Source organism: Manacus vitellinus, unplaced genomic scaffold (genome assembly GCF_001715985.3).
Source record: "Manacus vitellinus isolate BGI_N305 unplaced genomic scaffold, ASM171598v3 scaffold_19_pilon, whole genome shotgun sequence".
Classification (NCBI taxonomy): domain Eukaryota; kingdom Metazoa; phylum Chordata; class Aves; order Passeriformes; family Pipridae; genus Manacus; species Manacus vitellinus.
In genome coordinates this window covers 12,171,251-12,187,563 of record NW_021939395.1, presented here as the reverse complement: position 1 = coordinate 12,187,563, position 16,313 = coordinate 12,171,251, and the positions used below count along the sequence as shown (strand labels likewise).

Genomic DNA, 16,313 nt, shown 5'->3' with positions numbered 1-16,313 from the left:
TGGCTGGCTGATGCTGGAAATGTCTACAGAGATTACAGTTGAATGATTTTCCGGAGATTTGCTTTTGTTTTGTAACCATTTTGAGGATAACACAGCAAGCTCTGAGGAAATGAGCTTGAGCTCTGGGAGGTTTGTTTGCCTCCTTGGCTGGCAGAGCTGCCTGCCTGTGTCAACACAGGCACCACTCTGTCACTTTGCCTGCCTGCACCCAGGCATTGGCTCTCACAGAAAAATAATACACAAAACTTCTTCATGCATAAATGACAAAAAGAGGATTTCTGTATGGTGTACCTGGCCAAAGGAGGAGATTGGTTTAAATTTAACTTTCCCTCCCCTATTACACTTGTGTTATTGTGGATGGAGCCTGCATTGTGTAAGGTCTCAGCTGAGAAAAGATTTGGCATCATGTGAAGCAAGTGCCTTTTGTTCAAAGGATTGCAGTTTGCATAGTCAACGAAAAGGATCTTTCTTCTATTTGGACAAGATCAGTGAAAACTTCTTGAATTGCCTTTTAAAAATCTTTTTAAAAAAGAACTTGTCAAGCTACCAAGGGAAAAAACCCAGCAGGTAGAGCATGCAACAAAATATAAAGAAGTAAAAAATAACTTCAAAAGCTGCAAGTGAAATTTTCAGTCTTTGAGCATATTTTTCATTATTTATGTGACAGGAAGTCTATTTTTTTGTCTTTATTATTTTTTTCTCTTCCCTCTCTCCTCCTCCTCCTCTCTCCACTGGATCTGTGGGGAAAAAAAAGATGAAAACTTGGTTCTGAAGAGTAAATTTTTAATTATGTTCCTTTCTGAACTCTGCATAACAGATCACAAAATAAAACCAAGAAAATGACAAAATAGAGGATTTTTCCACCTCTTTTGGTTGGAAGATTTATGAATTTAAGTAGAAATTACTGTTTCTGATGACACATAATGAATGAAAATGTGTTCAAGTCATTTCTGTAGAAGTCTTTAAAAAAGTACTGTGCACTGGTCAGGCTTGCAATGAACTGAGATATTTTTTGGGTCCATCAGTCAAAAGCCTTTTCCGTGGACCTGCTTCTAGGGGCTCCAGTGAGTCTACAAATAAGAGTAAGTCTGTCATTAACCTCTAACCTGGAATTTACTTTCTCATGTTCTCCACAACAGCTGATTGTCAGGTACAAGTCCACAGTGTCTAATGCTAAAGGCTGCAGGCTGATTTGGGAAGCTTTTCTACCACAACCCAGGGAAAGCAATTGTCTGCAGGGAGCTGGGAACACTGATCAGCCAGGGAGGATAGCCCAGCTGAATGAATTTAGAATTTCCATCAGGCAGAAAATTCTGTCATTTCAGCTGTTTTTTTTTTTTCATTTGAAATTAAGGACTAAGGTTTTGAAGCAAAAGACTAGACCTTGAGGTCTGGACTGATGCATCTGTCGAGCAATGACCACTTCAGACAGGTCTGCAGCATCTGTTTCTCTTGCTCCATGGGTTGGTAATGTACCCAAGCCTTCCCAACACCCACAAGCAAGCTAAGGACACAAATATAAAAGGGATGAAATTCCTTTATGTAGAAAACAAAGGTTCTGAGGTTGTTTTGAAATTTGTTATGTCTAGTTTAGCTCTTCTTCTTAAAAAACAACAAACAAAACAAATCTCAACAAACAACCAAAAATCTCAACAGTTCTGAAATGGAAGTGTTTTGGTTCTGTATGTGGGGCAAACAGAACTAGTCTTACAAATAATTTTGATATCAAACTGTTTCCTACTCTGGCATATTTGTTTCTTTGCTGCAGTTCAGGAATTTAAGCCATGCCCAGAGGAAGGCTTAGGGAGTTGTAAGGCCGCTTTGTGATTTCTGGAATGCCCTGACATCAGGCAAATCCATATGGTTTGATGAGAGGAAAAGATATGTGCACTGTGACAGCTGGAGTTCCTGGACCAGCTGAAACAGTGGTGGCTTCTACTTATTTTCATTCAGTAATACACTCATAGCAGAAAGAAAGCAATGGGATACAGTATGAATTGTTTCAACCCAAAATATCATAAGATTGTGGAAAAGTATTTCAGTGCAGCAGGAAATAATTCACTTAATTCCCTCCTCTGAACAGTAAAATTTGAGGAAATTTTCCTAGCTGAAAAGTTAAAATTGTTTTCTTTTAGGAAAATCATGGTTATTCCTCCCCCAGTCTTTTATTAGGCTGCAGATTCCAGTGTGGAGATATTTAAAATTTCTCTTTCATTTCTAGAAAATGTCTTCTGGCCGTGCCTTCTGCTCTGATTCCTAAAGGACTTGTTACTTTTGAGTAATTGGCATGTGTTATAGCTTAGAGCAGCCCTAAAAATAGAAGTAAAAGAAACACTTTTGTTTCCTTGTTCTGCTTGTATCAGGATTAGCTCAGCTTGAGGACTGTGTTTGAATTTTTATTTATGTAGCTCTCTGAATTAAATACTTGAAATTTACGGCTGCCAGGCATCACACTATATTGTCTGTGTTTTGCTACTGGGAAGATTAGTTGCTGGTAAATGCTGCCTGGTTATTCACTGTCTTGTGTCTGCTGGACAGACGTGCACAGAAAGAATTGTCGTCATGTGTGAATTTATTTTTTAAGACATTCTTTCAAATTCCCCTAACTATTCCTTCTTCATACTCTTACATTTCTTGCATCTTCTTTTGTGACTGAAAAATCAATTCCAACACTTAAGTGGAATGGAAAAACTCCTTGGACAGAGTGAGGGTGGGAGTATATTTGAAAATACACTTTAACAGTGTACTAGTATATGAGTCACAGGTCTGACTTGTTTGATGATGTAAACTAGTGGAAAGCAAAACACCATTTTTGTTTTGTAAGCTACAGATTCCATCCCTGGCTGAGTCGTCTGTGTCTTACAGTCAGTTATATCAACTCCTTCACAAAATACTCAAAATGGAAGATAAGCCCTAAAGAAATGGATTAAAATTCTTTTCACCTTGTTTTGTTCCAAAGGGTGTCATTGCTCATCATATCCTCTTCTATTTCACCAGGCATCAAATGATTCAAAAGATGATTTTAATTCAGTTCAGTTTTGCTGCTGCTCTTTTGACACCTTCTGAGTAATACAGTATGTGACAGGGCTTGAAGTGAAACTTTATTCTATAAATATCCTTCCAGTTTTAATAAAGTGAAGGACAAACTCCACAGGCGACTGCACGGAAAAGTTTTGCCTTGTCCCCCATCCTTTTGTTAACCCAATATATAGCTGAACCATCCTTGCTCTGCAAAACTGATATCATGGCAGCTTCAGGAGATGAAAATAAATTGTGTGAAAAACTTCACTTCCGCTGTGGGCTGTGTATTTCTTGTCCTTATGAATCATTCAGGACCCAATCCTACAAATCTGCTGTTGTGTGAACCTCAGGAGTAAGGGAGATTTCATTGAGAGGGAGAATTGTTCACAGGTGTGGAGATCTGTAAAACTGAGTCTTCATTTGCCTTTTATTTCCTATCCCCGTGACATGCAAAGTAGCTGTGTTTGCAGAAGAGGAAAATGCAAGGGTCCTGTTGCAAGTGATCTTTCAGAGAACGTGTGTGCCATGAGCTCAGCCTGTGGAAATTTGCTGTGCTTCCCACCAGGAGTGAATATTTGTTCCTGTGTTCTCAGTAGACCTCATTTTGTATTTGCCTACATTTGTATGTAGCCCCTGAGGTCTTTATCAAGGGTACAGTTGCTGTTCTGATGTGCTGTTTCCACCCTGGGCTTGCTGGCAGGGCAGTGGGGAGCCAGCTGGGCCATAGCTTTGGTTTTGTCCTTGCTGTGTTCTTTGTCTGGTCTCCTAGTATCAGACCATCTCCTACCCTCTTTTCTCCCTGCAGTTTGAGTCTCATTTCCTTCCTGAATCTGAAATGTGCTTTTCTTCACTATTCAGCACATCCACTTTCAGCTGGTCCCTTACCTTTCTGAAGCTATTGCCACTTTGTGTTATTTATTGCTTGTTTCCTAAACAGCTGGAGTTGTGCTGAACTGTGAAATGATCTCTCCTTTCTTACTGACACAGTCTGTAATGTGTCATGTCTTTGAGACAATTTCATGCTCTAGATCAGGGAATTTCTAATATTGTGTTTCTGTCTGGAGTTTTACTGGGAATAAATTTCAAATTGTCACAGAAAACCAAAACAACTCTTGCTTAGGGCACGAGGAAGTTGTGTATGAAACAGTGTTAATGGTGCTATTCTGCATGCAGAGTGGGTCACACTGTATATAAACTATCTGGTCAACTTCTCTTACTGCTGTGGTTTCCTCAAATACAATAGACACTGGATCACTGCAGCCACTTGCATTTCCAGCAGACCCCGTGTGCAGGGCAAGCAAAGAATGGTATTTGAGATTGCACTGGTATCAGTCAGCAACAAGTGCAGCACAGGGTCTACCATGTCATGCCCATGGGCAAAGAAGCCATCTGGAAAAATTGTGTGTAAGGAATAATACATTATTCGTTTCCTCAGTCTAGTTAATCCATGAAAAATCAATATGACTGATGATAGCCTTAAATGGGAAAGAATCTGAACTGAAAGGAAAATACGTTCTTTAACATAATAAAACAGAAAACCCTGAGGTTATATGAAATAACTGGGCAGTTAAAAGGCAGGGCAAAGATGCAGAAAAATCCAGAGCACACAGCTCTTCCCTATGGGAGTGGGATTCAGTTACTCTTTATTTAACCTATTATGAGAGAAATTAATATTTTTTCTTTTTATTTGGTAATTTGCTTTTTGGTCTTTTACCTATGATGGAAGGGCACAGAGTGTTACTGAGTCACTGAGGAGACTGGCTGGTTGGCTTACAGGGATCCCAGAATCAGCTAGCTTTTGGAGCAGCTCTAGGAGAGGCTTCTGCTGACTGTTTGAGGGGTCTGGGGATCACTAAAACACATCTGAGCGATGAGTAAAATGTAATAAGGTGAGGGGACACCCAAAAGGATTGTTTCCTGTAGTCTGCTGTGCTGGTTTTTTTTAGTTGTCAAGTTTGTGTCCCATTGCAGCTCAGGAGCCTCAAGGCCCTAGAATTGCTTTCCTGCACCAACAGAAAGGCCGCTATTTCTCTGCGAGCGAAACTTTGTCTTCTGTGCTTTTGGCTGCTCTGCAGCCATCTGGAGTTGTCAGCTTGCAGGCACCTGCTTGCCAAGCCGTGTCTCACGCAGAGACCTGGTAACACCTGCGAGCCCTTCCCTGTGCAAACTATGGAGTGTTTTGCAGGTGGCACTTGGAGTGTCGGTGTTCGCCTGTGATGGGCTAAACGGTTTGTGTCGTACCTGCCCCAGGAGCTTGTCTTTCCAGGTTGCACAACAGCATATGCTGACTTCCAGATCCCCTGGTCTTGGCACCTTGGACTCTTTGGGAAGAGACTGGCAGTTGGAACTCCTTAACAAATTGTCCCAGAGAAAATTAATTCCAAATCTAGCAGGGTTTGCTGGAGACCAGAGATCTTGTTCTGTAGGAAGAAATGAGAACCTACCTTATTCACTCAATTTGTAATTTAAGGGTGACACTGAGGTTTTAAGCAGACAAAGGATTGTTGAGACTACATGTGAGAGTGATGGAGTATGTGGACATGCAGGTGAGTGTTTCTAGTTTCCTTTCTTAGTTGTTTTTATGTATAGCATGAGTGGGCTTTTGAATGGACCAAAGGAGAAGGGCAATACAAAGCTGCAGGATTTAGAACACATATTACAGTGTGGCATAAATAACAAAGTGATGCTTCAATTTCCATAGTAATAGAAAATTTGTTTGTGTTTTGATATAGTATAGGAGGCTTTATGAGTCTCTTGAGAGAGCACAACCTTTCTACTAAAGATAAAAAAATGGAAACTTTTTGGAATAAAAAATTTATACTACCAGTACACACCAAAGGAGTAATAAATAATTGGAAAATAATTGTAGGAGGATGTGAAAAAAATCTTAGCTTTAGCATTTCAATAGTAATTTGAATCAATCTCTCAAATGATCGGATGGAACAATTGTCCTCTTTGTATGTTCACACAGTCTTAGTGGGATTTGAAATAACTGGTATTGCTTTCTAAATTTTTGTAATACTCTGCTTGTCACACAACATACTGTATCACTTGTATTCCTTAACTTGTTGTACTCAAAATACAGCCCCTAGGCTTGGTCTTGTAAAGACTATTGGACTTGAGAGTAAAACTAAGATCACACAGAGAATTTGAGGTGCTTTTATTGACAAATGTTCTGGTCATCAGTTGATCCATGATAATTATGCCTGTCCTGCTCTCAATTCTGAAGAACTGTCTTATATTGACCACATTTTGATCTCATCCTTAGTTTGATGAAGAAGGCACTGCCCTAGAAAATGGGAGATGTCGGGGAAGAGAAACCTGATCACCTGCTCTTTGAAAAGTTGCTGTCGCCTTCGTGTGTTTTCAAGTCAATATACCTGTTTGATGTGGCTTATAGTGAAATCAAAGCTATCCATGTCTTTCAATATGTTGTCTGGATTGAGCTCCTCAGAGAACGTTAGTGCAGAGGCTTCAAGCTCTTTTAGTCCTGAAGGTGCACACCAGCGTGCTCACACTGCCTGGCAGCGTGTTGGGGCTGTAGCACAGCTTAAATGTTTTGAATTTCAGGCAAGATGTGCTTCTGAATGCTCGAGTACTTGCTTGACATCTCGCCCTTATATTTGCAGTCTACTTAGGGGGACTGTGAAACAAGTATGTTGAACTACTGTTGTTCAAATGCAGTCAGCCTGGTGATTTCTCATAGGAAAAAAAAGGAAGTATTTTAATTATATTTGATATTATTCCTGCATAGACACATATGCCAACATGATTTATTTCATTTAGCAGTATATTCTTCTCAACTGAATTATGTGTAATTGTGTAGACACGGTCACTTTAAATATTTTATGGACTTGTTTAATGTAAGACAGAGTGCAGCCTGTAGGACCAGCAAGAAATATTGCTGTATAACTTCTATTTAATTTTATTTCAGCAGTTTAATAATTCATTTTAACTGGATTTGAACATCAGAATGAGCTCATGGTTAGAGTGCAACTTGCTGCTGTAGTTCTTGCATAGACGAGTCAGGTGACTGAAGAGAAGTCTTGAATAGTCAGCAGAGACGAGCTGCACACGTGTTCAGGTTGGCAGCTAATAAGAAATATCTGACCTGTTTGCTGCTTCAGAGGCAATATGTGCTAGAGGTTTGAGCTACACAGAAGCCTTGTCACAAGGCAGGGTTATGTCTTCTAGAAAATACAGACTTGCCAAAAGGAAAAGTGTTTTAATGAAATATGAAGTGTTCCTTTGGAGATTCATCTTGTTTGCTGCTATTTTACCTGTAGTTAGGATTTTGGTTTTGCAAGTCCTGGGCTCGGGGGGAGAAAATCAAACAGTTGTCAAATTGTCAAACAGTCAGTGTGGTGTCCTTGTGCCAGTCACAGCCTCCATGAATCCCTCAAAGATGGATCTTAGCAGCTGGGTCTGTGCTGTTGTCCCCCTTGGCATTCCTGGGATATCACAGGATGGCTTTCCATCAGCAGGGACGATTTTGGACTTCACTGAATTTGGACAGGACAAAACCTTGTGCAGTTTCATCTTATTTTTGAAAGGAGGGTGGAGGGACCAGCAGCATGGTCATCTGCATCCTGTGCCTGCTTGTGAGAAAATATGTGAAGTTCTCACTTAGGGACAAAGTTGCAGTTTTGCACTGGACACTGGGTGCAGCTGAGCCTGATGGGTGTTACTGTAAATGGCAAAATGCTTAGTGTGAAAAGGGAGGAGTTGTTCTCTATGTAGTGGCCATTGGGTTTCAGATCATCTTCTTGCAATCAGCAATTCTTAATTGGCCGTGGGACCTGATTCAGTGAAGTGCTGAATACTTTTGCAATGCAAAATGCATTAAGGATGCTCAGCACCTTTTCAGGCTGCTGATTTATCACTCATATAGTACATGAGCCGTAGCTCACCTGATTTTCAGTCATTTACCTTGTAAAAATAGAAATCTGCTATCTCTATCAAGAAATAATATTTGTATTTATTTGCAGGATGAATATCATTGAAATCAGATGTCATCCTTTTCGTGGTTTGATGCTGGTCTTGTCATAGATGGATTTGAATATGACTTATTTCAGTGAAATAATTAATAACAGCAAGGTTTAAGTGTTTAACTACTTCTCACTTTTGGCTAATACAGCATAAAATCTGTCACTACATGCTTTTCATCTGGAATTGTCCACCTGAGGATGTTTGATCTCTTCTGATTTTATCTGTGTACAGGTGTTCAGTTGCTGAGGTAAATGGCTAGAACTTGAAGTATAAAGCACCGTGGAAAGAAAACAGTTGTCCATCCAAGGAGTCTCTGCAGGAACTGTGTAAATAGATTATAGTAAGGGTTGTTAGGAAGCTCAACTGTATCTCTGCTTAAGCTCTTTTTTTTTTTTTTCCTTTTTCCTATTTTTTTTTCTTTTTCGCTTTCAGGATCATGTGTAACATGAGTCTTTTAAGGCTGATGCAGAACAAGAGTATTGTCACCTAATGTCTGCTCTGTTGACAAAAACATATTATTGTGGGTGACCAGGATGTAACTGAATAGATCCAGGGCTTCGTATCTTCCTTTGACAAAGCAAGAGAAGATCAAAGCCTCCACACTTTCAAACAAATTAAGTACTTCATAGCCTACTCAAGTTCAAAAATTTGTACTTGCAGGTCTTTTGGTTATTTGTGAAGTCTTTCCTAGAGGGGTAAAACTGATCATAATTTGATACAATTGCAACCTAATACTTTTTCTTTACTTGGAGTGAATGTCCAGATTTTGTTATCAGTTGCTTTAATTTCTCTGAAATCATCAAAACTGCCTCTCAAGAACTGAGATCTAATAGCTGTGGACAGAGGAACTGTGATTAGAGAAAGGCAGGGAGATAGATGTGCAGAAATGAGCAGGAGCTCCTGCTGATCAGGTTCCTGCCTCTGAGCATGATGTGTCCGAGCAGCCTTTCCTTCCCCTGACTCTGTGTCCGTGTATGCTTCAGCCTTGGTGCCCAGGAGTCCAAGTGGAAAATATTCCCATGGGAAGGTGCTTTTTTATCCTCCTCCAGCAGATTGCCTGCTGTCAACTCCTCTTCTGGAAACGTGGGTGTCCATCCTGGCAGGGAGAGGGTGGTAACCATTTCCTAGTCCTTTGGGTTTTTACCTAATACGTGCTAAAAGACATCTTATGTCTTCAGTACAGTCTAGCAGGTTTTCCTATGTCCCTTCCTTCCTCCTGTCCCATCTTTTCAGACACTGTTAAGCCATTTTGCCTCTGCATCTTGCCTTGGTCCTCCTACAGGGCAGCAATGCTGCTTGAGTGTTGGTGTGGCCATGTACAAATGGTTGAGAACAGTTTCTTTTCCAGTAAATTCAACTTCTCTTCTCACATGAGCTGCCAAAAGATGACAGCTACTGGGGAGACGTAAAATCAAAAAAGCTACTGATGTATCAGTGTAGGCTGTTTGGACTCGAGCAAAACAAATGGTGTATTTTAGTTTGTGGACTGTTGAAAAGGATTGGAGAGAAAAAAGGCAGATGGGAGAACTGCATAAGTACAAGAGTGTTTTGGGCTGTTTTCAGCTAAGGAACAGTAACTTTAAGAAATTATGAAGGGTTGAACAAAATTTTTTGCATAGCTAATTTTTTTATTTTATTTTGGGGCTGGTCTTTAACCAAATATAGATAAACCCCAGAACTGTTGCCATTTGAAATAAAAAGACAATTAAAATGTCAAATCTAAGTTTTTAATATCTTTTGTTAATTTTAATAGGTATTTTTCTTTGCAAAAGTTCATCTGAAAAATATCACCTACTACTTATCATGCTAGACAGCATATTTTATGAGACATTTGTGTTTTGACAAAGCAAACTCTGTCACACAATTTGGTTTCACATATTTTTATACCAACATTTAAATGTTGGGCTTGAACTGCTCAGCTGTATGAAAATATAATCTCCTTACAGTCACATATTCTTGCATGCTGAAAGAGTTGGTTAGAGTAATTTGTAACTCTTCCAGATAATTTTAAATAGTACATTTTTAGAAGGAAAATGGAATGACAAACAGGAGCTCAGAAAGCAGCTTTTCATCTGATCATACGAAAGGCAACCGCAGAGCTTCCAGCAAAGCTTGCCAGTGACTGAGTGTTGCTGTTGGAAGGATCCCACACTTGGATTTGAACACGTTGGCCAAATGTGCTGTATAGGTGGCCAAAAGAATGAATTCTACTTTTAGAGAAAACACCTGTCCCTGTTGCCTCCGGTCCTGTGCTGCGGATTCCTCTTGGCAGCAGAAAGGGATAGAACAAGTGTGCTCTATTTTAAAAAGTATTTGGCATTGCAGTAGTCTATTCTTACCTTCCAGATGTACCTCTTAATATATTTTTTCTTTCAGTCTCTCTGTGAAGTCTGTGCATGCATCTCCCACATGACTTCCAGTATTTTCATCCTTGGACCAAATTCTGGCTGAGGGCAGAGGGAGTTTTGCGAGAGTAATGTTTGGGCGGTGGAGTTGCTGAGCAAAGCACCAGATTTCATTGGAAGCTGTGTGTGCTGTAGTTTAGGTAAGGTAGAAACATGTGGGGGCTGTGTTCCTGCATGAGGCTGCGTTGCTGGGCTTTTACATTCAGCTCTTGGGAAGTGGGAAATATCATGCACTGAAACTGGTGTTGCACTGAGAGTGCTGATTGAGGACCTGGACAGACAACTTGGCTCCTGAATGTGCAGAGCTTTGTGCTTTTTGAAATAGGATTTAGAAAGTTGTATGCATCTATTTCTCTAGAACACTCTTCTATGGGGAGTGAGCCCTTTGAACGGTGCAGTTTGATACAGTAAGTGCTGGCAAGTTTTCTGATTGTTTGATCTGGACTCTTTTAATAACCATGTTTCACATAGAATTATTCAGTGTTCCAGAAGAAAACTGTCAACCGGCTTGTTTCAAATCCTTTGTTTGAGTGAATGTTTGTGATAATCACCTTACCTCCAAGATTCACAGAACATACTTATGAATACAACCAAAGCAAATTAAATAATTTATTTGAGCAAATATTCAAAGGAAAACGAGCTGATATATTTGCACAGTGCTGAAGATTTTTTCGTCTTGGAGATTGACCAAAGAAGTTAAGACTCCAGCTGGAATGAGGAAGACATAGGGAAAATGAGCTTGCTTACTTTGTTCTTTCTTTTCCAAGCCTAAAGTTATGGTCTTAAATTCCTTCCCTTTGCATTTTATGTGCTAGGAGGAATATAATTACCAAGTGATAAGAATACTGATTAATGCTTCCTAGGCTGTTGATAACACCTATTTTAAAAGGTGAAAGTTTTTTCAGTGTGTACACTCCTGTATATTATAATAAAACATGTATTCAGGAATTTGGCATTTTCCTCATGACTCCTGGTGTGTTGAGTCATCACACAAGCTTCTATTTCCTCTTCATTATTCATTTATTGCATTACCTTATTTAAAATTACTTGGAAGAAAGGGTATCAAAAGCCTGTAGCTTTTTTATTCAGAATGTTCTTTTTTTCCCTAAAAAAAAATATTTCTATTTACTAAGCAGCGAGCATCCGCACACTGCCAGAGCTGAGCTGGAAATAGAACAGTGACTTCACTAGAGAGTTTTATAATGGAAAAACTGCAGTTAGCATATATTTTGCAATGCATGTAGTTGATAAAGCTGTGTGAACAGCTTTGCAATGACTGAAACTTCATAATTATATCAACATGAAGAATGAGCCAGTATTTAGATGGGGAGTCAACTCTATGTTGCTTTCTTCCTGGAAGTCTCAGGGCCATAAAAATTTAACAATCTGTGAATAAATAACTGCTATTTAGCTCGTCAGAGATGGTGTTGCAGTTCTTATTGACTCTGAATTTGCTTAAAGCTTCTAGATTTAATAGGAAAACTGCAGTTGCAACTACATAATTGTCTGGATAACTATTATTGCTTGTAATGACATTACTCACAGTTTAATACTCACGGTATAATAGAGTATACTTGATTTTGGGGCAGAGCAGTGACATATAAAAGCACACTATAAAGTTAAATTCTAGGAGACGGAAAATTTTTAGAATGTCGGAGGGAGCTATTACATAAGGACAAATATTTACCTAATGTAATCAAACTCCTCTTTAAATCAGAACAATAGTGGGAGTGCAGTTACTATGGTTCTGTATAATTTTGTGCTATATTTGACAAAATTTGGCAGGACTAAAGCCACAGCTGATCATCTGATTTTGAAAGGGAAGAGGAGAATATGGTAGGTTTTCATTCCCAATCTGTCCTCAAGATGATGGCACATGCTCCCTCACTAGCCCTGAGCAAGGAAAAATAATCCAAATAAATATTTACCAAAAGCACGTTGCAGCACTGCTGAGCTGTGAGGGTGAGGCTGATTTTGAAAGACACTGCCTTTTTATGCCTGCCCTCCCCTTCTGAGCCTTGCAGAGTGAGTTTAAAAAGAGCCCTGCCACAGCCTCCATCCTGATCTCCCCACACCCTTGGTGCAGGACCCCATTTCAGCCCAGCCAGTGTCTGTCCCAGCAGTGCTGTAGGATGTGAGTCCCCTGTTCTGCCTCTGACCTGCCCAGCCATGGGGTCCCACTGAGCTGGCCTTGAGCCACTTGTGATCTCACAGAGTACTTCTTATTGTGAGCTGAATGAAGCTGATGGGTAAAGTATTCTCCAGGTTGTGCCCTTGAAATACTAATTTGCTGACCCCCTGTTTTCACTGGAGAAGGTCCTGTTCCCCTGAGCTTTTCTGTGATGCAGAGCTGAGTCAGGTGATGGACTGATGGAAGTATTGAAATAACGGTAACTTTGTCAGTGTGCTTTTATGGGGGGGTTCTGTTTGTTTTTTTTAATTGATCTCTTGCAGTTGGGCTGAATGTGAGTTCTGTGTATTATTTAGGACTTTGAACATGAGTCTACAATAGCTGTTAAGAGATAATTAACACAATCACAGTAAATCACCCAGAAGCTTGAGCCATCTGATATGACACAGAGTCTTTGCATACTTCATAAGTAACCCTTCGCAGACTGCAGGAAATAGAAGTGCGGGAGTGAAAACAATATCCTTTCCTGACAACAGATGATACTCATTTTTCCTTGTCTCTCACCTGTTTCTTCGTCATATCCTGTTTCCATTTGCATTAGAAAGGCACTGAAGTTACTGGCACTTTGGAGAATGCCAGGAGTGCCTGTTACAGGCATTATATGTAGAATGGGCAGTGCATCATTGTATGACTTGATACCCCAATAGACTAAACACTGCAGCTGGCAGACAGGAGGAGTAAAAGTGTATGGTGAAAGGAAGCACTGTATAAGGTGAAGTTGAGAATATGATTGTTTTTGACATGTGGCACCAAAATTTGGAAATACTGATCTTTCGCATTTTTATATTGAAAAGAACCTACCCAAATTACCATTTATATAGAAAAATTTGATACTGTTAATGCACTGAACAAAAATGGCATTTATATGTAGCACTTGATAAAAGCACAAAAGGTGAAATCCCTTGTTCTTTAAAAGTAGTTCATGGCTCTAACTGTATTTTTTTAAATATAATTTTAAGTAATCATGTTTTTTTTCTCATTGTGAGTATAGTAACCTCAGCTTTAAGATACTTAAACTTCATCTGTACTGAAAATATAGGCAGAAGTACTGACATATTGAGAATATATGCCAAAGGGCTGCCTTAATGCATTCAGACATCTAATTTTTATTTGTCCCTAAGCAATTATGTCAATATTCTTTAAGGAGCAGTGTTTCTTGTAGTTTATTGTGCCAGATAGGCTAGACAGAGGTAATCACAGTCTTGCAGGTCCAGTTTAGTGGTTTTCAAGCTGAGCAGAATTAGAACCATAGAGGCGTGCTGTGGAGAAGCATAAAACACTGTATTTTGGGGGGTGCAGATCATGTTTTTTGTTGTTGCTTTAATTATTCAGAGTATATAGGATGTTTTCTTTCATGAAAAAGGAACTCATTCACACACAACAGTCTGAATATTCATGATCAATCAAACTAAACACGGAATCCAGAGCCAGAACCTTCCAGCAGTAAACTTACCTTGGCAGTGTGACCTGATGAAGTTGCTGACCCTTCCGTCTTGTAGTTCTGCATTTTTGTTTGGAAGTAATCACCCTTACCTTGGTTCTTGGGTGTAGTTGGAATTAGTGTATATTTGTGTAGCACTTCAGGGATGTTAAATATTTGATCAAGATGTTGATTTATCTGGTGACTCAGAGGAGGAACTGACTCTGAACATCCGGGAAGCAACCTCTGAAGACCAGAAGTTTGGATAGACCTCTAGAAAATATTAGCCAGAAAATATTAGCACTCTTCACCAATACATGCTGTCCTTCCTCAAGGACATGTGGTCTCTCTTTCTCAGTCAGCTTTCTGCTTCCCCTCCATCCAGCCTGCCTGCTGCCCTGTGTTTTATTCTGTGAAGCTTAATTCTTCTTTGCCTAGGGTGAAGTCTTAACAAATTGTTGTAAATAGCATTGCCCCTTTACATTAGTAGCAGAATGATTTGCTTGGTTTGCTCCTGTTTAGCCTGACTGAAACAAGCTCCTGGCATATAATCACTTATGCTGGTCATTAAATCCCTGTTAATAATGTAGTGTATTAGATGCCATCTGTCTGTTCAGTGATACTCCTGTCTGCTGAGTCCTCAGTCACTGTGTCAGATGCTGGGGTAGGTCTGTGTGTCTCTGTGTGCCCCATTCGTGCCTTTCTTGCATCTGGGATAAGAGAGGACAGGCTACATCTCATCACTTCTCTTATTCTAAAGAAGTTTTGAGAAAGCAAGTGGATTATCAGCGTGTCACAAGGGAAATAGAGCATCACTGAACAGGCAAGGTTCGGAGAGGGTGAAATTCATGTTGGTATCTAGAGCAATTTATGCAAGAAACGAGAGGAACATCTTTATCATTATTGGTTTGGAAAGACCTTAATTCAGAATGGCAGTGGCTATTTCTTTAGCTGTTTTGTAAGATCAAATTTCCCTTTCTGAAGAAGATCGTGAAGAAGATCTGTTTAAAGCAAGGCTCATCTTGGAGTAATGGGAAAGGAGATCAGGCTCATGAGCTGAATCTGCCTCACAAGGCACAAACCAGGAAGTTGTCAAGGTCATGCTCAAGCAAAAGGCATTTCCCCTACTCTGGTCCACTAAAAATCATTGGTTTGTTTGTTTATGACCTATGTTATGAAAAAAGAAATTTTAAATTACCAGAATGGTTGGGTCTGGTTCAACATTCGTAATTTTTCCTTAAGATTTGGAGGTTTATGAATGTTGTCCAAAACTCACACTTGTAGGGACTCTTAAGTAAAACAACACCGAGGCAGGATCATGTTTGTAAACATAAACTTTACCCTGGACTCCCTCCAAGACTGTTTTCTTTGATTCTTTTCCTCTGTGGAAAGCAGGCTTAAAAAGCAGCAATGCTTTGGTACGAATTCTTCTCAATTGAAGCTTTGGAACCAGTGTGCTCAAGCTGCTAAAAGGAATCAGCAAAATAACTTCATTCAGGCTCATAAAGCCTTTCCACTGATCTTCCCCAAATGCCAGCTTTTTCAGAGGCCTGTATTAGAGATTTTGGGTGAATTTCTCTTTAAATATAACGTTTGTCTTCATATCTAGAAGATATTATTGGTCCAGTCAGAGAGAACCTCTTCCAAAAATGTTACCTAAAATTATTCTGTGAGATTCAAGAAGAAACCAAACCAAGCAAGCAGAAACATTTCATTTTATCTCTCCATAGAGAATCCATTGGGAGATTTTTATTGAAGGACTTATACAATAACTTGTGCAGTAAGTGAAGGAGAATGCATCATTTTCCCTGGAAGAGAGGCAAATTGAATAAAAGTTATATCTGAAAGGCTAGGGCAGCCTGGGTAGCTCATCAGCTGGATAACCATGTGATAGACCCAGAGGCAGCTTCAGAACTGTCATGTCAGCTGTTATCAGTGGAATTAGCCAAGGAGTGGGCTGCTGAAGTTAGCAGACTCCTTTCTACATGGGCATCTGGTTCTTGCAGCAATTTGATGCAGCCCATCTGTGCTGCCCATCCTCTTCCACGTATACTACCCAGAGGAGAGGAGGAGTAAAGGAGTCTCATTTTTGGGGTATTACACTTCAAAAAGTGGATGGCTTTTAAAATGCTTGGCTGATGATCACTTCCTGAAGGAAAACCCTTCCACCTGAGTCATGGAAATGAGCTCAAGCGAGTAAACTGCTTGGATCAACTTGGAGGAATTTTGCGTGTTTGCCCACTTAGCAAGCTCAGCAAGTGTGGGCACATTCCTGGTGTTCAAAAAG

The 16,313-nt window shown here is 39.8% G+C and overlaps 1 protein-coding gene across 6 annotated transcripts in view; it reads left to right on the top strand.

Moving 5' to 3' along the window:
* Positions 1–16,313, top strand: part of FGF13 (fibroblast growth factor 13) — a 248,636-nt gene that overhangs the window by 54,233 nt on the left and 178,090 nt on the right. Inside the window, exon 1 of one of the 6 annotated variants that reach the window (XM_029959058.1) lies at positions 12,234–12,251. The exons of the other annotated variants lie outside the window; for them this stretch is intronic. The gene's annotated coding sequence lies outside the window, so the exon portion shown is untranslated. Of the gene's footprint in view, positions 1–12,233; positions 12,252–16,313 lie in introns of those variants that run through there. 6 annotated transcript variants of the gene reach the window in all.